This window comes from Moschus berezovskii, chromosome 17 (genome assembly GCF_049115385.1).
Source record: "Moschus berezovskii isolate FMDL1 chromosome 17, NW_MosBer_1.0, whole genome shotgun sequence".
Taxonomy (NCBI): domain Eukaryota; kingdom Metazoa; phylum Chordata; class Mammalia; order Artiodactyla; family Moschidae; genus Moschus; species Moschus berezovskii.
The window spans coordinates 2,907,099-2,918,518 of NC_142476.1; the positions used below are offsets into that span (position 1 = coordinate 2,907,099).

General features: G+C 38.4%; 1 pseudogene; it reads right to left on the reverse strand.

The window, feature by feature from the left end:
• LOC129551135 (olfactory receptor-like protein OLF2) lies at positions 1-921 on the reverse strand (annotated as a pseudogene).
• Positions 922-11,420: the final 10,499 nt, after the last annotated feature.

Sequence of the window (11,420 nt, forward strand, 5' to 3'; positions counted from 1 at the left end):
TCAATGGAACTGTTTTTCACTTTTAAATTTCATCAGAGTCTCTTTCATATCTTTGTTCCATAGGATATAAATCAGAGGATTTAACATGGGAATCACAAGGGTATAAAACAAGGAGGTCATTTTGTCTTCGTCCAGAGAGTAGGAAGCACTTGGCCTGAAATACATGAAGAGCAGAGTTCCCTGGAAAATTGCCACAGCGGTTAGGTGGGAGATGCAGGTGGAGGAAGCCTTGAACCTACCCTCAGCAGAGTGGATATTTATCACTGCTAGGATGGTGTGACAGTAAGACACAAAAAGACCTGAGAGGGTGATCAGTTCAATAAAGCCAAATGATAAATATCACTGACTCATTGACCTGTGCATGTGAGCAAGATAACAAAAGCAAAGGAGGGTCATCACAGAAGAAATGGTTAATCTCATTTGACCCACAGAAACATTATCGGAAAGTTAATATTGTATGTATCGAAGCATCCATAATTCCCACCATATAAACCCCAGCCTTCAGCAGGAGGCACACCTTGTCAGACATCTTGACTGTATAGAACAAGGGGTTGCTAATAGCCATGTACCAATCATAGGCCATGACCGCCAACAGTAGACACTCAGAATCTGCAAAGGAATTTGCAGAGCACAGCCATAGAAGGGGATTGATTTTTTCTTGATGAGGAGGCCTGCCAGTATCCTGGGTCCAGTGGCTGTGGAATAGCAGAGGTCACTGAAGGAGAGGTGGCTGAGGAAAAAGTACATGGGTGTGTGCAGCCGGGGGTCTGTTCTAACTGAAACGATCATCCTGAGATTTGCAACAAGAATAATGAGATAAACAACCAGAAATGTGGTAAATAGAGTCACTTTGATTACAGGGCTACTGCTAACTCCCAGGAGAAGAAATTCTTTTAAGAAAGTGCCATGTTCCCCATCCATTCTTCTTTATTCTTCTTGTAAAAATGCTCCAGAAATGACTGAGACAATGACAGATCAATGTTTTCACTCTTTTTGAGACAAAATATTATCTGTAAATCAGATATAATTCATTCCAGCACATCTTATTCTGAGAAAATAGCCCATACAAATTTTCCCACTATTTGATTTTTAAAGGTTAAGTGTGGGATAGGAGTTTTGAGAAAGTCTGACTCTAAATTTGGTTGTCATCTATGATGTATGTGACTAGTTGAAACCTTCACTGCTTTATCTCAGCAATCAGTTCTTTACTGAAAGCTCATTACATGTCAGACATAATATGAAAGTAACACTTTAATTAAAGACAAGGTTGAAATATTCAACCTTATATTTTAAAGACACCTATCCAACTAAGAATACAAGTGATTACACTTCTTGGGTATTTAAGAATCATAATGTGTTTATTTGCTCGTTTCCTTGTTCAGTCACTAAGATATCTCTGGCTCTTTCAACTCAATGTTGAAGACTATCAGGCTCCTCTGTCAATGGAATTTACCAGGCAAAGACACTGGAGTGGGTTTCCATTTCCTTCTCCAGGGCACCTTCCTAAATCAGGGATCGAACCGCCATCTCCTGAACTGCAGGCGGATTCCTTACCACTGAGCCACCTGGGGAGCCCAGTTTGCTTATTATTGTGTATTAAATAACAACAAAATGAACTTATCTCTGATTTTGAAAAAATGAACAATATGGTATTACTGTCTCTGTTCTACTTTTTAATGTAGATATTGAGCATTAAATATATTTTAGTGAAATTTTTTCTAGAAATATTTTACTGCTTTGCCACATCATTATTACTTACATGCAGGAGAAGTCTGGTGCCAAAGGACATGTGTCTTGCCCAGATAAAGAAAAACTCTAGAAACCAGCAGAAACAAGAAATTTTAGATAATGTATGTTCATCCTTTTAGATTTTTTTTAAATTTATTTATTTTAATTGGAGGCTAACTACTTTACATTATTGTATTGGTTTTGCCATACATTGACATGAATCTGCCCTGGGTGTACATGTGTTCCCCATCTTGAACCCCCCTCCCACCTCCCTCCCCATCCCATCCCGCTGGTTCATCCCAGCGCACCAACCCCGAGCATCTTGTATCATGCATCGAACTTGGACTGGCGAATCATTTCACAAATGATAATATCCACGTTTCAATGTCATTCTCCCAAATCATCCCACCCTAACCCTCTCCCACAGAGTCCAAAAGACTGTTCTATACATCTGTGTCTCTTTTGCTGTCTTGTATACAGGGTTATCGTTATCATCTTTTTAAATTCCATATATGTGTGTTAATATACTGCATTGGTGTTTTTCTTTCTGGCTTACTTCACTCTGTATAATAGGCTCCAGTTTCATCCACCTCATTAGAACTGATTCAAATGTATTCTTTTTAATTGCTGAGTAATACTCCATTGTGTAAATGTACCACAGCTTTCTTATCCATTCATCTGCAGATGGACATATAGGTTGCTTCCATGTTCTGGCTATTATAAACAGTGCTGTGATGAACATTGGAGTACATGTGTCTCTTTCAATTCTGGTTTCCTCAGTGTGTATACCCAGGAGTGTGATTGCTGGGTCATATGGCAGGAACAAGAGGGCGGAGGAATAGGACAGCGAGACCACTTTCTCCCCCACAAATTCATCAAAAGAACATTTGAACGCTGAGCAAGTCCCACAAAACAACTTCTGAATGCAGGCAGAGGACATCAAGCAACCAGAAAAGCGGCCCATTGTCTTCGAAAGGAGGTAGGAAAAAACATAAAAGATAAAAAGAGAGACAAGAGGTAGGGATGGAGCTCCGTCCCAGGAAGGGAGGTTTAAAAAAGAGAAAAGTTTCCAAACACCAGGAAAAACTCTCACTGGCGAGTCTGTGGCAAGCCTTGGAACCTCAAAAGGCTACATAACTGGGAGGAAAAAGAAATAATTAAAACATCCCTTTAGAGTTTAACCTGGCTTGTTCATTAAAAATAGATGGGACAAAAGTAACAAAAATATATTTGATATAAGCTTCTATTTGTGTGTATGTTTATATATATGTGCATGTGTGTGCTTGTGTGTGCAAGCATTCTGTTGATATATGAGAATTGGAGTATGACTGATGAACTGATTTTGCTTTGCTGCTGCTACTGCTAAGTCACTTCAGTCATGTCCGACTCTGTGCGACCCCATGGACGGCATCCCACTAGGCTCTGCCATCCCTGGAATTCTCCAGGCAAGAACACTGGAGTGGGTTGCCATTTCCTTCTCCAACGTATGAAAGTGAAAAGTGAAAGTGAAGTTGCTCAGTCTTGTCCGACTAGTAGCGACCCCATGGACTGTAGCCCACTAGGCTCCTCTGTCCATGGGATTTCCTAGGCAAGAATACTGGAGTGGCTTGCCATTGCCTTCTCCGGATTTTGCTTTAGACTTGAGTAAATATGGCATGAGGCTTTTATGGATTGAATTTGCACAAATTATTAATAGTATTAATATTGTAATAAGTCATTATGCACAGCGGCAAAGAATTTGCCTGCAATGCAGGAGACACGGGTTCAATCTGGGGCTCAGAAAGATTCCCTGGAGAAGGAAATACCAACCCACTTTAGTATTCTTGCCAGAAAATCCCACAGACAGAGGATACTGTTGGGCTACAGTCCTTGCAGTCACAAAGAGTCAGACATGACTGAGTAATTGAGCACACACAACACAAACAACATGACACTTTTTACTGTTAAAATATTTTTTAAAAATCTTAAATCTTAGTTATACCTTTTCACAGTTCTTAAAAAAAGTCCAACTTTCCCCCTTAATTTTGTTTAAGCTATATATACGTAAAATTGTTTGCTAATCAAAATAAATCTGATTTGTCCTGCTTTAATAAGAAATACAATGAGGGATAGATGTACATCCATGGCTGATTCATGTCAGTGTATGGCAAAACCACCACAATATTGTAAAGTAATTAGACTCCAATTAAAATAAATTAATTAATTTAAAAAATAAATAAAAAAAAATAAATACAATGTTTTTTTTCCATTAGATTATAGATTATCAACCAAAGGAAATAAGTAAGTGAAGTGTTCATTTACAAGTCTCTAAATATTTTATTCCTTAGCTTTTTAAATTTAAGGTTCTTATTCTTCATTCTTCAAATTTGGCAACTCAGAAACCTACCTGCAATGAGCAAGTTCTCCTTTGCTTGTCTCTGGCAGGTGAACAATGTAGACAGATTACACTTAATTTTTAATTAGTGACAGTTGGGACTTAAATCTCTAAGGCATTTGCCCTCACTCTTCTGTGTTATGTAAGCATGTGATTAATTAGATTTCTAGTTTTGTATTTTCCCCCACGAATGCTGTAACAAATCTAGAAAAGGCTGAACTTTAATTCTTCACATGTGAAGCAAATTGATAGTATAAGGAAGGTTAAATGATTTTTTAGTATGATTTATTGTGACCTCGAGTCTACATCATCTCCCTCCAGTCAAATCAGACATATAATGAAACTCAAATGGACTCTCCACTTAATTATTTTATCTGTTATTATTTCTCTTGCTAAATTTATGAAATTAATAGATTCATCAAATACAGTGATTATTTATTAATTTATTTACCCTTAATTATTTTTAATGTTTCTTTACTGCTGAAACAATCTCCTTCACCTTTCTACTTTGGAATATAGCAGTTTTTCAATGGTGTTACTAACCGATATATTTTTTTCCTCATTAACTGTCTGTGATTTCATTTCTGAAGTCTCATGTTATCCAACAAGGTTTCAATCATTTGTACAATTTCACATATATAAAATCATTTATTTTTTTTCTCCAAATGGGTTCTGCAGGAAGAAAACAGTGAATTTCTAGATCCAGTTCTAAACTAATTTGGTTCATCAGGACACCATTGAAATCCTCAGTTACTTAGTTTCTTTGATGATCTTACATCAGAGGTTTATCTTCTGTTTATAATTATGATGGTAGTGGCCACAGGACTGGAAAAGGTCAGTCTTCATTCCAATCCCAAAGAAAGGAAATGCCAAAGAATGCTCAAACTACCGCACAATTGCACTCATCTCACACGCTAGTAAAGTCATGCTCAAAATTCTCCAAGCCAGGCTTCAGCAGTATGTGAACCGTGAACTCCCAGATGTTCAAGCAGGTTTTAGAAAAGGCAGAGGAACCAGAGATCAAATTGCCAACATCCGCTGGATCATGGAGAAAGCAAGAGAGTTCCAGAAGAGCATCTAATTCTGCTTCACTGACTATGCCAAAGCCTTTGACTGTGTGGATCACAATAAACTGTGGAAAATTCTGAAAGAGATGGGAATGCCAGACCACCTGACCTGCCTCTTGAGAAACCTGTATACAGGTCAGGAAGCAACAGTCAGAACTGGACATGGAACAACAGACTGGTTCCAAATAGAAAAAGGAGTGCGTCAAGGCTGTATATTGTCACCTTGCTTATTTAACTTATTTGCAGAGTACATCATGAGGAACGCTGGCCTGGAAGAAGCACAAGCTGGAATCAAGATTGCCAGGAGAAATATCAATAACCTCAGATATGCAGATGACACCACCCTTATGGCAGAAAGTGAAGAGGAACTAAAAGGCCTCTTAATAAAAGTTAAAGAGGAGAGTGAAAAAGTTGACTTAAAGTTCAACATTCAGAAAACTAAGATCATGGCATTTGGTCCCATCACTTCATGAGAAATAAGTGGGGAAACAGTTGAAACAGTGGCAGACTTTATTTTGGGGGTCTCCAAAATCACTGTAGATGGTGATTGCAGCCATGAAATTAAAAGACACTAACTCCTTGGAAGGAAACTTATGACCAACCTAGATAGAATATTCAAAAACAGAGACATTACTTTGCCAACAAAAGTCCGTCTAGTCAAGGCTATGATTTTTCCCGTGGTCATGTATGGATGTGAGAGCTGGACTGTGAAGAAAGCTGAGCACAGAAGAATTGATGCTTTTGAACTGTGGTGTTGGAGAAGACTCTTGGGAGTCCCTTTGTCTGCAAGGAGATCCAACCAGTCCATCCTAAAGGAGATCAGTCCTGGGTGTTCATTGGAAGGACTGATGCTAAAGCTGAAACTCCAATACTTTGGCCACCTCATGCGAAGAGTTGACTCACTGGAAAAGACCCTGATGCTGGGAGGGATTGGGGGCAGGAGGAGAAGGGATGACAGAGGATGAGATGGCTGGATGGAATCACTGACTCGATGCACATTAGTTTGGGTAGACTCCGGGAGTTGGTGACGAACAGGGAGGCCTGGCATGCTGCGGTTCACAGGGTCACAAAGAGTCGGACACGACTGAGCGACTGAAATGAACTGAACTGACTGAACTGATGTTTAGCGACACAAAACCAAAATATTTTTATGAATAAAAGTACTGATGAAGTGATGTGCATTTAAGTTCCCTTAACAATAATTTTATTAATCTCTACGTCAAAGGGTGATACAACAATAGCTGTTCAGAGACATGTGGTGCTCAAGGGGCAGACTAAGAGCTGAAGGCAAGGCGGATATCTGTACATGACTTCTATTCTGCAATTCTGTTGAATTTACTGATGGGTCCTAATACTTTTCTTTTCTGCCGATGTCTTTAGGATTTTCTACATACTGTATTATGTATCTTCAGTAATGATGTGTGTGTGTATGTGTGCTCAGTCGTGTCCGACTCTTTGTGACACCATGGACTGTAGCCCGCCAGTTTCCTCTGTCCATTTGATTCTCCAGGCAAGAATACTGGAGCGGGCTGCCATTTCCTTCTCCAGGTCGGGTAATGATATTTTATTAAAACTATTTTCAATTTTAATTTCTTTTATTTTTTTTTTCTTGTCTTCTTGCTGTAACTGGGATTTTCAGTACTATACTGAATAAAATTGATGAGAATGAGCATCCTTGTCTTGCTCCTGATCTTAGATAAAATGCTATCAGCTTTTCATTGTTGAGCTTGATGTTGATTATAGGCTTGTCATATATATCCTTTATTGCTTTTTGATCTATGTTCTCTTTATGCCAACTTCAACATCATATGTTGAATTTTGTCATTAGCTTTATTTGCATCTATTAAAATGATCATATGAGATGATTTTTATCTTTTAACTTTTTAATGTGATGTATCATACCGATTAATTTGCAAATTGAATCATCCTTATGATGACTGCTTTGAAATTTTGTCAGATAGTTGCTTATCACCACTTAGGTTAGTTATTCTTCTGAGGTTTTATTTTGTCCATTTGTTTGGAATTTATTTCTCTGCTTCCTCACTTTACATGGAGTGAAGCGAAGTGAAAGTCACTCAATCATGTCTGACTCTTTGCAACCCGATGGATATACAGCCCATGGGATTCTCCAGGCCAGAATACTGGAGTGGATAGCCATTCCTCTCTCCAGAGGATCTTCCCAACCCAGAGATTGAACCCAGGTCTCCTACATTTCAGGTGTATTCTTTACCAGCTGAGTTACCAGGGAAGCCCAAGAATACTGGAGTGGATTGCCTATCCCTTCTCCAGGGGATCTTTCCAACCCAGGAATTGAACCGGGGTTTCCTAAATTGCAGGCAGCTTCTTTACCAGCTGAGCTATTTATACGTATTAGGCAACGGCAAGCCACTCCAGTACTCTTGCCTAGAAAATCCCATGAATGGAGGAGCCTGGTAGGCTGCAGTCCATGGGGTCGCTAAGGGTCGGACACGACTGAGTGACTTCACTTTCACTTTTCACTTTCATGCATTGGAGAAGGAAATGGTAACCCACTCCAGTGTTCTTGCCTGGAGAATCCCAGGGATGGGGGAGCCTGGTGGGCTTCCGTCTATGGGGTCACACAGAGTCGGACATGACTGAAGTGACGCAGCAGCAGCAGGTTAGTCAATTATGTTTCCTATCTCTCCACCACATAGGGTTCCCTATATGTGAGCTGTGTGAGCCTTTCTGTTGCTATGGGGCCAGCTACTGTGGGAGTACTCCTAGGCAAATTGCCCTCTGGCCAGTTTGGCTAAAAGATTCTGCCTGGTACAGTGGCTCCTGGCCCCCTTCCGGGCAGGCTTAGGTCCTGAGGTGACTGGCTACAGGTGTGGATGGGCTAGGACTGTTCCAGGCCTGCTCGTGGACAGGACTGGGGTCCCTGTGGCTGGTCAGGGGCTTGGAGAGATTGGGGTTCATTTCAGCCCATTGCTGGGAGAGTTCTGGTCCCTGGGCATCTAGCTGCAGCCCCTGGGGCTCCTGGGTCTGACGGCAACTATCTAGTGGATGAGTAAGCCCTTTGCACTAGTAGACCAGGTTTGAGGACTAGGCAATGCTGGTTGTCATGAGTGCCCTAGTGCCCAAATGAGATCTCAGAAGTGGCTGCTGCCAGCATCTGTGTTTCCACAGGAGTTACACTTGGCTCCTGCTTCTACAGGAGGCTCTCCAAGATCAGCAAATGGATCTGATCTGGGATCCCTTAAAATTAAGGCCTTTACACTCAGACTTAGAGTGCATGAGATCATGTACGGACCCTTTAAGAGTTGAGTCTGTTTCCTGCAGCCTTTCAGCTCTCTCATAGGCAAACCTTTCCAGCTTTCAAAGCCAGACCTTCTGGGCTTGTTTTCCAATGGAGGAACTCTGGACTAGGCAGTCCAGTGGGAGCTCAGACCCTTCACTCCCTTGGGGAGAGACTCTGCAATTGTCTTTATCCTTTCATTTGTGAGTTACCCACCTGGGGTGTGGGTGTTGACCATACCGTGTCCCTCCTACCCATTTCACAGTAGTCCTTCTTTGTATCTTTAGGTGTGGAAATCTTTTCTTCTAGTCTTCAGGTGTTATCACAAATAGTTTCTCTGTAAATAAATATCAACAGTGCTTGATATTTGTATCATCATATAATTTTCCATGACATATGTCAATCCACACCTCCACTAACACACTATCACTGTGAATCCTCTAACCAGAGGATCAAACATCAATACCAGTGATGTCTTTCATTTTAGTTTTAGCTACTATTTATTTTTTTCCTCATGACTAATACATTTGATTACCCATTTTAAAAATGCAGAATGAAATAATGGTTTAATGGGTCCAGCATGATGGCATTAGGACTTCTGAAACACATGCTGACTATCTTATGATTGACACTTTCATCCAAGGTCTAACTAGCCTAGAGATATCATATATTCTATTGTTATGAATATGCTTAAAGAGAAAAAAATCACGCACACCAATAGAATTGGCCACTGCCTTGATAGGTTCATACCAGTGTAGCTACAGAATGTGGTAGCAGGAGCAGACAAGAAAGATTATTCAGTCTAAGCCCACCTTTTAGCAGAGTAGACACTAAGTCCCAAAGAGAAAAAGTGATTTGTTGGAGGTCACATTGCTAGTGAGCTGAAATACAAATTCAGACCCAATTCTGTTATTGTTTCTTCAATTCATAGAATGCTGAAGAAGGTGACTTCAAACTAGATTAAATTTGCTGCCTCTTAAGATCAAGCCACATACTTATTGATGCAGTGATTATTAATACACACAGCAGAATCATCACACATACACAGGCACAGATATACACACTATGTTTTCATACTTTAGAAATGTCATCCAAATAGTCTTTAGAAAATTACATTATGCTTGATTAGACAGAACATTGAGTATTTACTGCTGATAATTTTCTCAAAATTAAACACAAACAGAACCAGAAAATCCTATTAAAGCAGTCTTTAAAGAAAAGAGTTTTTAAAAAAAGGGTAAAGAGATTAACGGATGTCTCTATCTTAAACATATATGTGAAAGATACTCATTCAATCTAATTTTATGCAACACAAAAAGCTTTAATTTTTATAGACATGAATATGTTTAGTATGTTTTTATTAAAGTAAATTAAATGTGGAGGGAGTTGGACTGTATTAATTTCCTGATATGTGGAAATATTCTATGAACAGCAAATATATTATTTGGAATATAAAATAAAATATTTTAGAGTAATATATACTTTTGTGTTAAAACTCAATTCAATCAGTAATGGAAAGCAAACCTGCTGATAATTATGTTTTGATGTGTTGCTTTATTCTTATGATATTTTAAAGTACATAATATTCAACACTTTTTATGCCTAATGAGATACATAGAATTAGAGAATAAGTTAAATTGAAAAACTGGTATAACTCATTATCCCATCCTCCTGGAATCAGAAAAGAGTGACTCCGTGTTCAATTTTGATGATTTAAAATAAAATGAGTAGTCGTGACAACTTGATATAATGCTATGTTTTTCATAAATGGATTAACTGCTAATTTATTACTGTGAGAACAACAGAAGTACTTAGTTTACTGTTACAAAGTGAGGATTACTTAATATCCATCTACTTGGCAATCACCACTATTTAACCTGTTAAGAATACAGCTCCTGTTTATTTCATAAATACACAGAGAGCGAATATAAGTACTGATAAATGGAATACTAATGCAAATACTACCTTTTTCCCCATTGAACACAAATTTTTTAATAACCATTCCTTTACAACTGCAACTGTATTAAGCAGTTTTTTTTCCTAATTTTAAGAAGAATAATGTTATGAGCACATGAAAAGAGATGGAGTCTTCTTTTCTAGTGAGCTTTAGAGGAGGTCCTGGTACATTGCCCCCAACTCCCTTTCATGTAGTTACTATAAAGTTGTTCCCACTGATGTAATCAGGGAAGGATGATGAAGAATAGAAGATTGAGAAATTCTCTACATCTGATGACCCCTGCCTCTGATACATATTTAACCTATGCCTAAAGATAGAAGCATAAGTGAATTTTATCTAAAATAGATATTCAGGAATAAACTATTAAAAATAGAATTTTTTTAAATTTCAAAAATTGGCAAAACTCATTTTTGCATCAGTTTTTCAAGGGATACTTGTTTATTTATTCACTAAATGTTTCTGAATGTAATCATGAAACCAAGTATTTTAAGTAGCAAAGTAGAAGCTTTGTGAACAAGACAGGCTAGGGTCTTATACTTATGAAACTTTGAGTTAAGGTAGAAGGTTTTTCTTTTATTTATTTATTTTTATTACTTAAGTACTACTAAGTGTCATGATGGAACATGTGTAGGGTGTTACTATTACACAGGAAAGGCAAAAACAAAACTTTTAACCCACTAACTCTCACTTTTGAGAGAGAAAGTTTATTAATCCCATTGTTTTAAAAAAGTTTTTGGAATATTTGGACCATAAGTTGAATTGGTGTGGGAAGAAGGATTGCTCTGCCCATGATATCTCTCTGAAGCATACACATGAACAGAGAAGAGATATAATGTATCTTTTCTAAAAAATAGCAAAGTGAACCCATTACTATTCTTTCTTAGTTTAGAGAGACAATGAAGATAAATAATTTCTGACCCCCACATTCATTTTAGGCATAAAGATAAGTGATGGAAAATATCTAGAAGTTGTATTGGTGAGATTGCCAGACTCAACGTCAAAGTACCTGAACATTAGCTATCAGAATCTTTTAATAAA